Below are 9142 nucleotides of genomic sequence, written 5' to 3'. Positions count from 1 at the left end.
TGCGAGCCTTGACTGACAGGCCAAGTGCTCCAGCTGGTCTCTCTGGATTGCCTCTCCGTACAAATAACCATTTAAAATGCATGCCTGACGTTTGAGGAATTTGCCATCAGAAACAGACATGGATGGCTGCTGTGGGAGGCAGACTTAAGGGATCAGTGGCCAAACCAGTATGTTAAATCCACTGAGCCTCAAAACAAATGCTCCAATCTCATCATTTTTGAAATTTTGATTTGATTTCTGCTCCCCTCCTTCCCCTCCAGAAGTTTTTTAATGATGTTCACAGTGCAAAAATCAGATTAAAAATGCAGCGAGACCTGAGAACCAAGTGTGCTATGGACCCATTTGCTGAGGAGGCCCAGGATGTCCCCCCCAAATCCACAGGGCCATTCCTATGTTGTACCTCAGCTGGGTAGTCCTGAGCCCGTCAGCGCAGCCCCGGCCCCCATCGGTAGCATCCCTTCTACTTCATTCTGGAAAATCAGTAATTACCTGAATAGTGGAAACTGCTTTTCTTCTCTCTCTTTTTTTCTTTTCTAGCCCCTAACCACCCTTGCCTACGTTCCCACAGCCATGCTTACAGCTCAAAACAGAGCGCAATCGCTCATTCACACGCAGATTTCCCTGAGGTTTCCCTGATTTTAGCTGAGGCCAGTCCTTCGCTCAGACTGATGCCACCTCTGCAGGACGAGGGATGGTCCCTGCTCCAAGAAACTCCCATATGGTGTAGGCAGCAAAAGGATACAGAGCAGAGCAGGAAGGTGGGACTGCACCCAGCTTACAGGCAAAATACAGGCCTCCGAAACAGTCAGGTCTCATATTAGGGTCTCAGGTCATATGACCCACGATTTCTAATATCAAAGACCTCCTGAGCCTGCTTCCTCTTGCCTTGCACATAGGCAAGAGGAAAAGCTGTTTAGTCCCGGTTGCAAGGCACAGAGCAGCAGCAAGAGGGGCTCCCTTGAGGCTCACGCTAGACCGTACAGACATTTTCTCAATTTGCTGGTATCACCGGGCAGATCCAGCTTAGCCATGAGCAAGTACTTTGAAGTAGAAGAGCGGAGACCTTTCCCTGAGGGAAAATTAGTAGCGGGGCAGAGCCCAAGGAAACCGATGGAGAGCAAATAAGGCCATGGGCTCTGATATACCTGCAGCAGCACAGGGACCTCTGTGCTTCCCAAAATGTCACCACTATAGACATTAGCAAAAGCTTCTGCTATAATCCTGCCTCCGTTTCACAGATTGACTCACCTTTCCCCTTGCATGTCCTCACAGAGAAATACCTGTTGCAAAAGGATGGAAATAGGTTGACTCATTACTTTTTTTTCCCCAGAAATATTTTTTTCTTTCCCTTTCTGTCCCAGTGGACCTGCATTCTTTCTCCCTTGGCAGCTAAAGACAGGCAGCGGAGAGGGGACAGATTTCAAGAGCTGACAAGGAACAGAAAGCTATTCCACCTCTGAGAAAGTAAAGTTGAAGGGTTTTTTTCTCCCTTTTAGAAAAGTGTGAGGCTTTAATGGGTTTGAGGGACTACAGATATGACTTTCCACATATGCCAAGATAATTATAAGCTTGAATGGATTTCTGAGACCAAACCCTACCCAGAGAAATCACTGCCTATCCACCACTGATTACAAACAAACTGCTCAGAAAGCCTTCACATTTCTCTTCTTTTCCCCACTATCTCTTATATCTGTTGGTAATGGGCCTCAATGCTTTACTAAGGAATAGGCTATAGAGGAGACCCTGATACTTCAGCCTTCCTTTGCAGCAGCTGTGAAAAAGATGGGAAATTAAGGCTATAAGGATCAAGCCGAATGGGGAGAGAGCTGGGCTCCCACTCAGCACTGTGGCTCTGAGTCTGGTGCTGGGACCCAGAAGATATTGAGAAGCAGATGAGCTGCAAAATTGAGTTTTGCATCTGGTTTCAGAGCATGATGAATTCCCATGCCCTGCTTCCCCAGCCACTGTCCCTAAAGAGGGACAAGCCCCAAGTCCCTAAGGTAGACAAAATGCTGGATGTGGGTGATTTCGTTCAATGCGTTGTGTGTGGGAACAGACTTTTCTCTCCCAGGTTTTCTTCATTGTTCACATGGAAATAAGCCCACCCAGGTCACTTACGGAACACACTGAATTTTCATAAATATGCTGAAGAAGTTGCACACCCCCAATCCAATAATTAGAGTAAATTAATGCTGCCAGGATGCTTTTGTCTCCATTTGTCTGACTCAAGACAAAAAGCTGGGGGGTCACAGCCCAAAGGGAGAGAAATTCTTTATAAGCAGTGTTTAAGATGCCAGAGAAAACAGTAACATCTGCAGAGGAACCATACGTTCCCTGAGAGCGCGGGCTTTATGCCTCCCACAAATACCTATTGTATCCTCCTTGCTATGATGACTCAAATGTGAATATATGGAGGAAGGGACAAAGAGTTATTAAGTCCTTCAGAGGGGATTACTCATTCCTCCAGTTTACATTTTAGATAAGCGCTGGAAACTCTGGATCGCTTGTCAGACTGGAACATTGTTTTTGCAGGACATGAACTGTGATGATTCAAATGAGTTAGGGTTTTCTTTTAATTTTTTAATTTCTCAGGGCTATTTTTAAGGCTCTCCCATCTTCAGCCAGAAATAGTTCTTACCACCCATGTCCTGTGTCCAAGAGATTTACTGGGTTATTAGACAAGCAACCATTTCCTAGCCTGCTCCCCCAAGAAAAGGCAGCTTTTATGATCGCTCCACACCACAGAGGGTCTGTCGGCCTCCCTCCTCCACCAGCTTTTGGAAATAACTGAACTTCAGTCTTGTGTGAGAGCAGACAGTCGCTGAGAGCCCACCCATGTCGTGACAACCCAAGCCCACAGGAGAGGGCGAACCCCCCTGAGGCGGCACAGCCTGGGTGCCCCATAGGACACCCGTCCCCCTGGGTTCCCTCACTCCCAGCAGCTGCTATAGCGGCTTGAACTTCAACACTGAGTTTCTACCTGTATCTCATCCTAGACACCTCTGTCCTTTTCAGAGTCCGTCCTTCCTGAGGCAGAGACCCCCAATGTCTCAATAAAAGTCCAATTTTTTCTTCCACTCTTTCTCCCTTCTAGATACAAACCCCAGCACTGGGATGGATCAGAAACACCCTTTTCTTGGACCATGACCATGTAAATCAAGGGATTCAGATCTCTCTTTATTACTTACTATTCCCCTAATCCTGCACCATCTGCAAACTTTGCAAGCAAATAAATGCGTGTGTGTGTCTGTGTATCCTTAACTTGATCATTGGTTAAAAATACTGGATGTTGGATGAAGAACAATCCCACCCCCCAGCATAAAAAAGCTTTAGCACCGATGTCTCATTTTGAGATCTGTTGTTGAGACAGTTTCTCATCTAATGTGTAAAGCAGTCCCTCTAAATGATACACTTCTCAAAATCAAAATGGCATATGGTGCTGCCCCCGTTGCCTTGGAGACACCCAAATGTGCCCTGCCAGCACAGATGCCGTGGTCTCCTCAGGAGGGTAACGGGTTTGTCCAACCATGAAGCCATGTTAGCTGGTGATCGTTACACTCTTTGCTCCTTCTTGACAAAGACTTTGTTTAACCATCCAGCCATGCTACCACATTCATAGAATGTGGCTAGGAAAAGCCACAGGCAAGCCTGGGAAAACTCCACTGGGAACTGTGCATAGCATCACAGAAAAAAAATCCTCAACATATGCAAAATTACTGCTCAGATTATTTGGGCTTAGAGGGGCTAAGAACTAGTGTTGGTGGTTCAGGGAGCTAGCTGGGTCCCTCCCTTGGCCTCTTGAGCGGGAGCTGTCTGAGCTCGTCTTACTCGGGAGGTGCTTTGGGAGAGGCGAAGGGCCGCAGTGGGGCTCTGCAGCCAGCTTAGACAGCCCAGCTCCTCCCTGCCTGCTCTCGCACCTCGCAGGCAGGGCCAGGGTGAACACGGGTTTTCCTGCACCATCCACAGCTCTGTGTGTGGCTTAAAACAACTGCGGTCAGGCAACTTTTCGGGAGGCTGAAAGGGAGCGCGGATGGTGCCAGGCGGGAGCGCAGAGCGTTACTGCCCGTGACTCACATAGCGCGCGGCTGGTGTGGTTTGCATGGGTGCTGTGTGCCCTGGATCCCCGCAGAGCGTTACTGCGGCTCTCTCCAAGACCTTTCCAGAGACAGAAAACTCGCTTCCTACCTCTGCATGGGAACAGGCCAGTCGCTGCAGACAGAGCCTGCTCTCCCAGATTCACTGTGGATGCACTGGTGTCCCGAGCCTCGGGGGCATCGAGCTTGAATATGACTTCATTTCCCTCAGAGCATCTCAGCAAACCTTCAGCTTTAATCTGTGGGACTAGACAGAAACAAGGAAAAAATGAACACAAGCTGATGCACAGAACATTTTCCCCCCAAAAAAAGAGAGAAAACAAGACAGAAGCAATCTGTTTCGTTTCCTGAAAGGAGTTATTGGCATATGCTTGAGTTGGGTCCACAAAGACACTGTATTGCCTGTTTATATACCTTTGCATTAGGGAAAGTCCTCTGTCACCATGACAGTAGGATGGGAGAAAACATATGTATTAACATATATATTAATCAGGCAGTATTTAATCTGAAAGCTTTGAATTGTGGCTGCTGAAAATAGGGCCTGACCAACATGGGGGCTCATGAATCTTTCCTGACAGCCCTGCAGTGACAGAAGCAAGAAGTGGAGCCTCCTGGTTATAAATTGGTAATGAATAAATTTAGATTGACAATTAGAAAGTTTCTAATAATCAGAGGAATTAAGTTCTGGGAACCTCTATCACACCCCTGTGGAACAGTGGAGGAGAGGAGGGAGAATCTTGAAGGCTTGGAGCATTTGTCCTGTCCATGCCCCTAGGGATTGCTTTGTATCATCTCCTCATGATACAAAGCAATAGCCCTGGAGCCAAGCTCCTCACAGGCTTTGAGTAGAATGCTCAGAAAGAAAGGTCAGATTGTCAGGGGCTACCTTGCTCCAAGCTGCAGGTACCCTTCCAAGGACCATAAGAACACCAGATTTCCTGCCTGAGCAGCGACCCAGGGCTGTTGGCAGTGCCTGTGACCCTGGGCACTCTCATCCTGTGGCATGGCATCGGGACTTTCTTCTGCCCACAATCTCAAATTTGCTATAGGATGCTAGAAAGCATTTTGCACCATGCAGCATGTAGATGCTTTTAAGTCTCCTACTGGAATAATTGTCCTATGACACAATTGCCTACGCTGACATTTAATTGCGACTCTGGTGGTCCTTCAAATACCGAGTCATGGCATTCTGAATGAGGACTCATCGTAACTCACCTCCTTTCCATGGACTCCTCTGTGAAATAAGTTTCTCCCCTTCACCTCCAAGCTTGCAGCTGATAAGGATGTCACACAGTGTCATGGGGCTGAATAGTAGCTCCTGTCTTAAGCACTGGGTAGTCCTCATAGTAGGAGACTGGTTTAAAACACTAAACAGAGCAGTTTTCTACACAGCAGCAGTGAAGGGAGGTAGTGTAAGCAGACTCAAAAGATTAAACAAGTTCACGGACAGTAGATCTAAAAGAGATACCAAGAGGAATAGGCAGGGGTGTATCCTCTAGCACCCCTAATCCTGCTGTTATAGATGCTGGGGAATGGCAAGAGGAGGGACTAAACTCGCATCCTGTCCCTACACAGCATCTCCCATCAGCAGTGTCAGAGACCCAGGCTGGGGTTAGACGGACCATTGGTCTGACCCAGCAGAGCACGGCTTATGCTCCCAATGGGGCTGCCGGCAAAGCCTAGTGCGGTTCAGTGCCAGTGAGAAAGGTTAGTGCAGCCACAACCAAGCGGTCATTCCTACCTATCAACCAATTCATGCATGCCTTTGCCTTCTGAAGAGCAACCCGAAACCGCCCGGTGAGCAGGGAGGACCAGGAGAGCGAAGGGAGCGCCAGGACCACACCGCTGTGCCATGGCAGGGACCGTGCCCCACTTCTTGTGAAGCTACAGGTTGGAGAAGCACATCAACCCTCACATCTCCTGGTTTCTATCCCTTGTGCCCTGACAGCTGCCTCCCACTCAAGCAGAACTGTGGCACTGCTAGCAAAGGCCAGGCATATATCCACTGCATGAACACCTTTCCTCCCAAGGTCACGTTCAGGTGGCTGGGAGTTGAGGAAGCCTGCTCACATCTGGGATGAGGACCTGCATGTGTCGCCAACAGGAGCAGCTTGCCAGCCTCCCCCTGGACCTTGCAAAATGCTTCAAGCAACCAGAGCAAAAACAATGCCACTTACAGCTAGTCAGACTCAATTTACTTCATTATGCTATAAACGCTCTGATTTTTTTCCATTATCCACAGAGACTTCCAGGATGAGCTAAGACTCACACGTGCAATATGAATGAGACAAGCAGTAAAAATAAACGATAAACAACCAGAAAAAAAAAACAACCAAACCCTTTAAAGTTATTCAGGGGCTCCGGGGAAGAAGAGAAGGAAGAAGGCAAAAGCCCATGAGCCTATTTCCCATCCTTTCTTTAGATCACCTCTATATGGCACCTGACTGCAATAACACAGCTAGCAATGGGCCATTCTTTTGTTTGATGGCTTTTGTAAATGTGAGGTTCAAACAGTGGCTCTAAAAAGTCTTGGCTGCTGAGTTATCGTGAAAAATATTCAGATGTTGTGCCCTCCCACTGTGTCTCCTTAGGTAAAGCTCCAGCTGATCTCAAAGATAATATTCTTTCATGCTATTTAAATATGAACACTATTACTTTTTCAAAGCATCTATCATTTTCATCAAAGCAGAGCTTCCTGATGAGATCCTGCCATATAAACCTTCAGCAGCAGCACAGTGCCCCAAAACACTGCCCACGCTCCACAAGCAGCCCAAAGCGGATGCGAGGGAAGAGCTCAGCTCTGCTGCGGGCCGTGATGAGCAGGTCAGGACCTCTCCTCACAATATGCAAGGAGCGATGCTCCCAAACAGTTACAGAACAAAATATCCCCAAAAATACCCTCATACCAGGAGACCACTGGGGAAACGTTAAAAAGTACTTCCTCTGTAATAAGAACTAGGTCAATGCATCTTATGAAGGAGGAAGTGGCTCTGTGCTGATGGCAATGGCATAATTTTTAGGTGGGTGATCAGCACAAAGAGCTGACGGCAGGTGGAAGGCTTCTCCAATTTAGATGCACGTAGTGGTCTGAAAGCTTTTGGGGGAGGAGGGAGAGTTTGCTACAAAGACTGACCTGGAGACCGCTCAGACTGGCTTAGGATCGCTGAAAGTGAGGTGAGGAAAAAATGACCAACTCTTCATTTATTTAAAACAAGAGTATGACACAGGGGTCAGCTGCACAAAGCGAAGGCTGGCCAAATTCCCACCTAAGGACACCATGAACTGGAGGTTGCACTGCATCCAAGAATGAAGCCTGTTATGAGTTCAGGGAAAAAGAGAGGGTGTAGGTACATCACCAGCAACCACAGGGCTACTGCCTCTGTCAAGACAGGGACAAGGACTGCAGTACTTCAGCACAACTAGGGATACAGTGCCTAAACAGGTAGAAGCAGATCTTTCTGCTTCAGAGAAGCAAATCCCAGTATAAACTCAAAAGTACCTGAGTGTGACAATAGTATATGCAACTTCAAGCTCAAAACAACATTGAAAACTATTTCCAAATTAAAAAAAAAAACAAACAACAAACCAAAAAAACCCAGAAATTACACAAAGGAAGAATCAAAACCTGAAGACCTGAAATTAGTAGAGCCCAAACCACACAGTCATCCCTGTAATTTGCTCCACTTACCACTTCTTGCTTGTAAGCTGTACTTACTCATATACCAATAATGCTGTGAATAGAAATCAGCACCTTTTCATCTCGATGAAAGGCAGGCACGTGGAGTTTTCAGAGACACCTTATCAACATGGGCAGGGAGAAAAGAGAAACATACGGGTTGGAAACTTTTAAGGAGCACTACAAGTGAAGTAAGACAAAATAAATAGAGGGAATCCAGCTGTAAACCAGACCAGATTTGCTACAAGTCCATGGTCAGCATCAGTGGCACAGAAGTAGTTCAGAACAGACAGTATTATCTACTATTAACATGTAGGTAACTACAAGACCAAATGAGTTGAAAATGTCAAGGTCACCAAGCAAAGCTCGACTGAAGGACAGTCTGAATACTAGTATTTGAAAACCAGGAAGATCAGTAAATCTAGAGATTCCTCTTTCAGGTCTATTACATCTCAAAAAAAAAAAAAATTGAAACACATTCAGATGCCAAACACAGCAACAGACATGTTTAGTCAAGAACCAAAAGCACTTAAATACAGATTCTTCTGAAGAAGAAATATGCATCGCCAGCAAATCACTCAGCCCAGAACTGCAGCTGGTTCACACTAACAGCAGATTTTACACCTTTTAACTACAGATTATGCTAAAGGGTCCGATCTTACTCCTAGAATTGCTCATGTCTCCCAGACTTCGCAGCACAGAGATTAGGACTGGGTTTGCCAACTATTGGTATCAATTTAGGAAGTATGGCAATTATCTGCTGAGCTCGGGAGTAAACTGGGAGAGGGTACATTCCCCCCTCTGCCCCCAGCAAGCCCCCGCATGCTCTGCGTGAAATAAGATGAGAAAATAAACACTGGGACTTCACTTTAAGCTTTTTTTAAACAACAGATCCTATTTTTTTTACACTCAGCTCCACAAAGTATATTAAAGAAGTATATCTTTAGTCCAGGAAAGTACATCTTAGTCAACTATAAAGGCAAAATAAAGAATTGGATAAGCATGTCCATTGCTCTCAAATGTTTGTGCCAACCCCTTTGGCACTGTTCCTTGCATGGAAAGGCAGCACAGTTGCCGGGTTTGGGTAAGCCATAGGAACAACCTTGCAAAGAGCTAACGTTGCCATCGTGTGGTAACCTTCAGAAACAAAACTGTACTTCTGTAGTTTTCTGTGTCCCCATAGCTTTAAAAAAAGGACACACCAGCACAGATGGCACAACACTCATGGATTGAAAAGTGGACTACCAACGAGGTGCAGAAGGTTTCCGAGAAGTTTTGTGATTTGTAACAAGAGCACCAGATGCTGCTCACATGGAACATGCTGTCAGAAAGACACAGTGCAGCTACCAAAGACGGGTACTTTCTTCTCCCC

This window comes from Haliaeetus albicilla, chromosome 2, assembly GCF_947461875.1.
Source record: "Haliaeetus albicilla chromosome 2, bHalAlb1.1, whole genome shotgun sequence".
Classification (NCBI taxonomy): Eukaryota; Metazoa; Chordata; class Aves; order Accipitriformes; family Accipitridae; genus Haliaeetus; species Haliaeetus albicilla.
Note: the sequence above shows the minus strand (reverse complement) of the source record.